General features: G+C 39.9%; 1 long non-coding RNA gene across 1 annotated transcript in view; it reads right to left on the reverse strand.

The window, feature by feature from the left end:
- Positions 1-9112, reverse strand: part of LOC129655437 (uncharacterized) — a 40695-nt gene extending 31583 nt beyond the window's left edge. Inside the window, exon 1 of the long non-coding RNA XR_008716005.1 lies at positions 8559-9112. This is a non-coding gene — a long non-coding RNA (uncharacterized LOC129655437). The remainder of the gene's footprint in view (positions 1-8558) is intronic.
- Between the last annotated feature and the right edge of the window lie 346 nt (positions 9113-9458).

Below are 9458 nucleotides of genomic sequence, written 5' to 3' on the forward strand. Positions count from 1 at the left end.
GCCCTGAGCTTTAATATACAAGCTGCCCAAAAGTACACCAAACCCACACATCTCGAAACTCACTACCAGACACTTCATTGCACTCCAGAGAGAAGAAATACAGCTCCACCCACCAGAACACCAACGCAAGCTTCCCTAACCAGGAAACCTTGAAAAGCTACTCGTCCAATCCCACCCATAGGGAGGAACCTCCACACAAAGAGGAACAACAAACTGCCAGAGTACAGAAAGGCCACCCCAAACACAGCAATCTAAACAAGATGAAAAGGCAGAGAAACACTTAGCAGGTAAAAGAACAGGATAAATGCCCACCACACCAAACAAAAGAGGAAGAGATAGGGAGTCTACCTGAAAAAGAATTCAGAATAATGATAGCAAAAATGATCCAAAATCTTGAAAACAAAATGGAGTTACAGATAAATAGCCTGGAGACAAGGATTGAGAAGATGCAAGAAATGTTTAACAAGGACCTAGAAGAAATAAAAAAATGATTTATAATAATGAATAATGCAATAAATGATATCAAAAACACTCTGGAGGGAACCAACAGTAGAATAACTGAGGCAGAAGATAGGATAAGTGAGGTAGAAGATAGAGTGGTGGAAATAAATGAAGCAGAGGGGAAAAAAGAAAAAAGAAATACAAGAAATGAGGACAACCTCAGAGACCTCTGGGACAATGTCAAACGCCCCAACATTTGAATCATAGGAGTCCCAGAAGAAGAAGACAAAAAAAAAAAGGCCATGAGAAAATACTTGAGGAGATAATAGTTGAAAACTTCCCTAAAAGGGGGAAGGAAATAGTCACCCAAGTCCAAGAAACCCAGAGAGTTCCAAACAGGATAAACCCAAGGTGAAATACCCCAAGACACATATTAATCAAATTAACAAAGATCAAACACAAAGAACAAATATTAAAAGCAGCAAGGGAAAAACAACAAATAGTACACAAGGGAATTCCCATAAGGATAATAGCTGATCTTCCAATAGAAACTCTTCAGCCCAGAAGGGATTGGCAGGACATACTTAAAGTGATGAAAGAGAAAAACCTACAACCCAGATTACTGTACCCAGCAAGGATCTCAGTCAAATATGAAGGAGAAATCAAAAGCTTTACAGATAAGCAAAAGCTCAGAGAATTCAGCACCACCAAATCAGCTCTTCAACAAATGCTAAAGGATCTTCTCTAGACAGGAAACACAGAAAAGGTGTATAAACTTGAACCCAAAACAACAAAGTAAATGGCAACGGGATCATACTTTTCAATAATTACCTTAAAAGTAAATGGGTTGAACGCCCAGCCAAAAGACAAAGACTGGCTGAATGGACACAAAAAAAAGACTCCTATATATGCTGTCTACAAGAGACCCACCCCAAAAAAAGGGACACATACAGACTGAAAGTGAAGGGCTGGAAAAAGATATTTCACACAAATGGAGACCAAAAGAAAGCAGGAGTCAAATCAGATCAGATCAGATCAGTTGCTTAGTCGTGTCCAACTCTTTGCGACCCCATGAATCACAGCACGCCAGGCCTCCCTGTCCATCACCAACTCCTGGAGTTCATTGAGACTCACGTCCATCAAGTCAGTGATACCATCCAGCCATCTCATCCTCTGTCGTCCCCTTCTCCTCTTGCCCCCAATCCCTCCCAGCATCAGAGTCTTTTCCAATGAGTCAACTCTTCGCATGAGGTGGCCAAAGTACTTCAGTTTCAGCTTTAGCATCATTCCTTCCAAAGAAATCCCAGGGCTGATCTCCTTCAGAATGGACTGGTTGGATCTCCTTGCAGTCCAAGGGGTCAAGAGACTTCTCCAACACCACAGTTCAAAAGCATCAATTCTTCGGCGCTCAGCCTTCTTCACAGTCCAACTCTCACATCCATACATGACCATGGGAAAAACCATAGCCTTGACTAGATGGACCTTTGTTGGCAAAGTAATGTCTCTGCTTTTCAATATGCTATCTAGGTTGGTCATAACTTTTCTTCCAAGGAGTAAGCGTCTTTTAATTTCATGACTGCAGTCACCATCTGCAGTGATTTTGGAGCCCAGAAAAATAAAGTCTGACACTGTTTCCCCATCCATTTCCCATGAAGTGATGGGATCGGATACGATGATCTTCGTTTTCTGTCAGATAAAATAGACTTTGAAATAAAGGCTGTGAAAAGAGACAAAGAAGGACACTACATAATGATCAAAGGATCTCTCCAAGAGGAAGATATAACAATTATATATGCACCCAACATAGGAGCACCACAATATGTAAGGTAAATGCTAACAGGTATGAAAGGGGAAAATAACAAAAACACAATAATAGTTGGAGACTTTAATACCCCACTCACACCTATGGATAGATCAACTGAACAGAAAATTAGCAAGGAAACACAAACTTTAAATGATACAATGGACCATTAGACCCAATTGATATGTATAGGACATTTCACCCCAAAACAATGAATTTCACCTTTTTCTCAAGTGCACACAGAACCTTTTCCAGGATAGATCACATCCTAGGCCACAGATCTAGCCTTGGTAAATTCAAAAAAATTGAAATCATTCCAAACATCTTTTCTGATCACAATGCAATAAGATTAGATGTCAATAACAGGAAAAAAAAAACTATTAAAAATTCCAACATATGGAGGCTAAACAACATGCTTCTGAATAACCAACAAATCACAGAAGAAATAAAAAAATGCATAGAAATGAATGAAAATGAAAACAAAACAACCCAAAACCTATGGGACACTGTAAAAGCAGTGCTAAGAGGAAGGTTCATAGCAATACAGGCTTACCTCAAGAAACAAGAAAAAAGTCAAATGAATAACCTAACTCTACACCTAAAGCAACTAGAAAAGGGAGAAATGAAGAACACCAGGGCTAGTAGAAGGAAAGAAATCATAAAAATTAGGGCATAAATAAATGCAAAAGAAACAAAAGAGACCATAGACAAAATCAACAAAGCTAAAAGCTGGTTCTTTGAGAAGGTAAATAAAATTGACAAACCATTAGCCAGAATCATCAAGAAACAAAGGGAGAAGAATCAAATCAACAAAATTAGAAATGAAAATGGAGAAATCACAACAGACCACACAGAAATACAAAGGATCTTAAGAGACTACTATCAGCAACTATATGTCAATAAAATGAACAACGTGGAAGAAATGGACAAATTCTTAGAAAAGTATAACTTTCCAAAACTGAACCAGGAAGAAATAGAAAATCTTAACAGGCCTATCACAAACACAGAAATCAAAACTGTAATCAGAAATGTTCCAGCAAACAACAGCCCAGGACCAAATGGCTTCACAGCTGAATTCTACCAAAAATTTACAGAATAGCTAACACCTCAAATTGCCAACATCCACTGGATCATGGAAAAAACAAGAGAGTTCCAGAAAAACATCTATTTCTGCTTTATTGACTATGCCAAAGCCTTTGACTGTGTGGATCACAATAAACTGTGGAAAATTCTGAAACAGATGGGAATACCAGACCACCTGACCTTCCTCTTGAGAAACCTGTATGCAGGTCAGGAAACAACAGTTAGAACTGGACATGGAACAACAGACTGGTTCCAAATAGGAAAAGGAGTTCGTCAAGGCTGTATATTGTCACCCTACTTATTTAACTTATATGCAGAGTACATCATGAGAAACGCTGGACTGGAAGAAACACAAGCTGGAATCAAGATTGCCGGGAGAATTATCAGTAACCTCAGATATGCAGATGACACCACCCTTATGGCAGAAAGTGAAGAGGAACTAAAAAGCCTCTTGATGACAGTGAAAGAGGAGAGTGAAAAAGTTGGCTTAAAGCTCAGCATTCAGAAAATGAAGATCATGGCATCCAGTCCCATCACTTCATGGGAAATAGATGGGGAAACGGTGGAAACAGTGTCAGACTTTATTTTTCTGGGCTCCGAAATCACTACAGATGGTGACTGCAGCCATGAAATTAAAAGACGCTTACTCCTTGGAAGGAAAGTTATGACCAACCTAGATAGCATATTCAAAAGCAGAGACATTACTTTGCCAACAAAGGTCCGTCTAGTCAAGGCTATGGTTTTTCCTGTGGTCATGTATGGATGTGAGAGTTGGACTGTGAAGAAGGCTGAGCGCCAAAGAATTGATGCTTTTGAACTGTGGTGTTGGAGAAGACTCTTGAGAGTCCCTTGGACTGCAAGGAGATCCAACCAGTCCATTCTGAAGGAGATCAGCCCTGGGATTTCTTTGGAAGGAATGATGCTAAAGTTGAAACTCCAGTACTTTGGCCACCTCATGCAAAGAGTTGATTCATTGGAAAAGACTCTGATGCTGGGAGGGATTGGGGGCAAGAGGAGAAGGGGACAACAGACGATGAGATGGCTGGATGGCATCACTGACTCGATGGACATGAGTCTCAGTGAACTCCGGGAGTTGGTGATGGACAGGGAGGCCTGGCGTGCTGTGATTCATGGGGTCACAAAGAGTTGGACACGACTGAGTGACTGATCTGATCTGATCTGATCCTACTCAATAGAGAAGGTGATGGCACCCCACTCCAGTACTCCTGCCTGGAAAATCCCATGGGTGGAGGAGCCTGGTAGGCTGCAGTCCATGGGGTCACGAAGAGTTGGACACGACTGAGTGACTTCACTTTCACTTTTCACTTTGATGCATTGGAGAAGTAAATGGCAACCCACTCCAGTGTTCTTGCCTGGAGAATCCCAGGGATGGGGGAGCCTGGTGGGCTGCCATCTATGGGGTCGCACAGAGTCAGACACGACTGAAGCAACTTAGCAGCAGCAGCAGCAGCATTCTACTCAAACTTTTCCAGAAAATCGAAGAGGAAGGTAAACTGCCAAAGGTAAACTGCCATTCTATAAGGCCACCATCACCCTAATACCAAAACCAGACAAAGATGCCACACAAAAAAAGAAAACTACAGGCCAATATCACTTATGAACATAGATGCAAATATCCTTAACAAAATCCTAGCAAACAAAATCCAACAACATTAAAAAAATCATACATTATGACCAAGTGGGCTTTATCCCAGGGATGCAAGGATTCTTTAATATCCACAAATTAATCAATGTAATACACCACATTAACAAATTGAAAGATAAAAACCAAATGATTATCTCAATAGATGCAGAGAAAGCCTTTGACAAAGTTCAACATCCATTTATGATAAAAACCCTCCAGAAAGCAGGAATAGAAGGAACATACATCAACATAATAAAAGCTATATAAGAAAAGCCCACAGCACACATTATCCTCAATTGTGAAAAATTGAAAGCATTTCCCCTAAAGTCAGGAACAAGACAAGGGTGCCCACTCTCACCACTACTATTCCACATAGTTTTGGAAGTTTTCGCCACAGCAATCAGAGAAGAAAAAGAAGCAAAAGGAATCCAGATTGGAAAAGAAGAAGTAAAACTCTCACTCTTTGCAGATGACATGATCCTCTACATAGAAAACCCTAAAGACTCCACCAGAAAATTACTAGAGCTAATCAGTGAATATAGTAAAGTTGCAGGATATAAAATTAACACACAGAAATCCCTTGCATCCCTATACACTACCAATGAGAAAACAGAATGAGAAATTAAGGAAACAATTCCATTCACCATTGCAACAAAAAGAATAAACTATTTAGGAATAAATCTACATAAAGAAACAAAAGACTTATATATAGATAACTATAAAACACTGATGAAAGAAATCAAAGAGGACACAAATAGATGGAGAAATATACCATGTTCATGAATTGGAAGAATCAGTATAGTGAAAATGAGTATACTACCTAAAGCAATCTTTAGATTCAGTGCAATCCCTATCAAGCTACCAATGATATTTTTCACAGAATTAGAACAAATAATTTCACAATTTGTATGGAAATACAAAAAAAGTTTTGAATACCCAAAGCAAGCTTGAGAAAGAAGAATGGAACTGGAGGAATCAACCTGCCTGACTTCAGGCTATGCTACAAAGCTGCAGTCATCAAGACAGTATGGTACTGGCACAAGAACAGAAATATAGATCAATGGAACAAAATAGAAAGCCCAGAGATAAATCCACGCACCTACAGACACCTTATCTTTGACAAAGGAATCAAGAATCTACAATAGAGAAAAGACAATCTCTTTAACAAGTGGTGCTGGGAAAACTGGTCAACCACTTGTAAAAGAATGAAACTAGAACACTTTCTAACAACATACACAAAAATAAACTCAAAATGGATTAAAGATCTAAATGTAAGACCAGAAACTATAAAACTCCTAGAGGAAAACATGGGGAAAACACTCTCTGACATACATCACAGCAGGATCCTCTATGACCCACCTCCCAGAGTAATGGAAATAAAAGCAAAAATAAACAAATGGGACCTAATTAAACTTAAAAGCTTTTGCACAACGAAGGAAACTATAAACAAGGTGAAAAGACAGCCTTCAGAATGGAAGAAAATAATAGCAAATGAAGCAACTGACAAAGAATTAATCTAAAAATATACAAGCAACTCCTGCAGCTCAATTCCAGAAAAATAAATGATCGAATCAAAAAATGGGTCAAAGAACTTAACAGACATTTCTCCAAAGAAGACATACAGATGGCTAACAAACACATGAAGAGATGCTCAACATCACTCATTATCAGAGAAATGCAAATCAAAACCACAATGAGGTACCATTTCACGCCAGTCAGAATGGCTGCGATCCAAAAGTCTACAAACAATGAACGCTGGAGAGGGTGTGGAGAAAAGGGAACCCTCTTACACTGTTGGTGGGAGTGCAAACTAGTACAGCCACTATGGAGAACAGTGTGGAGATTCCTTAAAAAACTGGAAATAGAACTGCCATATAACCCAGCAATCCCACTGCTGGGCATACACACCGAGGAAACCAGAATTGAAAGAGATATGTGTACCCCAATGTTCATCGCAGGACTGTTTACAATAGCTAGGACATGGAAGTAACTTAGATGTCCATCAGCAGACAAATGGATAAGAAAGCTGTGGTACATATACACAATGGACTATTACTCAGCTATTAAAAAGAATGCATTTGAATCAGTTCTAATGAGGTGGATGAAACTGGAGCCTATTATACAGAGTGAAGTAGGTCAGAAAGAAAAACATCAATACAATATATTAACGCATATATATGGAATTTAGAAAGATGGTAACGAACACCCTATATGCGAGATGCAAAAGAGACAGATGTAAAGAACAGACCTTTGGACTCTGTGGGAGAAGATGAGGGTGGGATGATTTGAGAGGATAGTATTGAAACATATATATTACCATATGTGAAATAGATTGCCACACCAGGTTTGATGTAAGAGACAGTTTGATGCAGTGAGACAATCCTGAGGGATGGGATGAAAGGGAGGAGGGAGGGGGTTCAGCATGGGGGACACGTGTACACCCATGGCTGATTCATGTCGATATATAGCAAAAGCCACTACAATATTGTAAAGTAATTAGACTTCAATTAAAATAAATAAATTACTTTTTTTAAAAAAGAGAAGATTTAAAAACCAAAAGATAAACATTGAATGAATACTGTCCACCCAGAGAATCAACATCAGCTAATCAAACCTCATGCGAAGAGTTGGCTCATTGGAAAAGACTCTGATGCTGGGAGGGATTGGGGGCAGGAGGAGAAGGGAACGACAGAGGATGAGATGGCTGGATGGCATCACTGACTCGATGGACATGAGTTTGAGTGAACTCTGGGAGTTGGTGATGGACAGGGAGGCCTGGCGTGCTGCGATTCATGGGGTTGCAAAGAGTCGGACATGACTGAGCGACTGAACTGGACTGAACTGAATCAAATCTCACGAACATTCCTTCTGGGGGACAAAGATGCTCTAATTCCCTGAATGTTGCCGCTAAGTCACTTCAGTCGTGTCCAACTTTGTGTGACCCCATAGACGGCAGCCCACCAGGCTCCCCCGTCCCTGGGATACTTCAGGCAAGAACACTGGAGTAGGTTGCCATTTCCTTCTCCAATGCATGAAAGTGAAAAGTGAAAGTGAAGTCGCTCAGTCGTGTCCGACTCTTCTCGACCCATGGACTGCAGCCCACCAGGCTCCTCCATTCATGGGATTTGCCAGGCAAGAGGACTGGAGTGGGGTGCCATTGCCTTCTCCAATTCCCTGAATACTAATATCTAAACACTGAGCTGCACGATGGAGTTGAAATGAAATCTAATTTATGAACACTGACTGCACTAGGTATTTGTGGAGGCATGGAGGGTCTAATAAAAAGTCATAATGACCCTTTTTGAGTTGCCCAATATCAAGCCAGCAGAAATAGGAGGAAGTGGGAGACTTTCTAGGAGGAGGACTGTACCTAAACAACTTCATGGGACCACAGAGCTCCCAAGGTCTCCACGTGTGGGAAGTCTGTATGTCCCTTAAATAACTCATACTTAAGCTTAGACTGCTTGGCCCTGAAAATAAAACATCTCCTTTGATTAAGCTGCCTGCGAAAGTTACGAGGCTGCTCCACAATCATGACAGAACACACAATAAACCACCATGGTCACAGATCTAAATGTTCTATATTACCTGCTTCCTTTGCCAAGTCAGGGTAGTCTCGTGCATTCTCAACTCCAGGCTTTGTGAATTAGAATATAGAAGGAGATAATAAATAGAAACAAATACAGTTAGATTTTCTCACAACAGAGAGTTACACTTCCTCACAACCATAACAATTCATCTGTCTATTCATTTAAACAAAAACATACTGAGCACTTATCAGTGTTTCTGGACTCTGATAATAAATAATAAACAGTTCATATCCTCAAGGAGCTTACGATCTACTGGAAAACAGGCATTTACACCACAGTGTCTCAAGTATAGAATGATTTGGGAGTGACAATTACCCAGCTTCGGGGACTAGAAAGGCTTTCCAGAGGCACTGACATTTAAATGAAGTCTTTAAGAATGAGTAGGAGTTAGCCGAGTGAATGAAAAGGAAAAATCTAGAGCAAAGGCCTAGAAATGATAGACTATGACAATTAAATATGCAAACAATTTTATATTGCAGAGGCTGAAACACATGGTTGGAAATGGCAAGTGATAAGGACAGAAAGGTTACTTAGGACAAAATGATTATTATTTCTAACATTTATTGGGTACTTACTGTGTTGCCCATCGTACTAAGCACCTCACATATATAAACATGTTTAATCTTCACAACAATCCTAGTAAGTAGGTACTATTTTTAGCACCATTTTGAGATAAGTAAACTAGAGATTAAGTCCTTGCCCAAGGACACACAGTGAATAATTAGCAGAATTGACTTCAATCTGGTTCTAGAGCCAACTCACAAGTGACCTTAGATGCCCTCTGATGACACCTGGGCTTTAACTCGAACACAATGAAATTTTTTTTTTAAAGACTGAAATAAAACAATGAGATACACTGCAACACCAAATGCTGACAGGATATGGAGCAGCAGGAGCT

Source organism: Bubalus kerabau, chromosome 6 (genome assembly GCF_029407905.1).
Source record: "Bubalus kerabau isolate K-KA32 ecotype Philippines breed swamp buffalo chromosome 6, PCC_UOA_SB_1v2, whole genome shotgun sequence".
NCBI classification, from domain to species: Eukaryota; Metazoa; Chordata; class Mammalia; order Artiodactyla; family Bovidae; genus Bubalus; species Bubalus kerabau.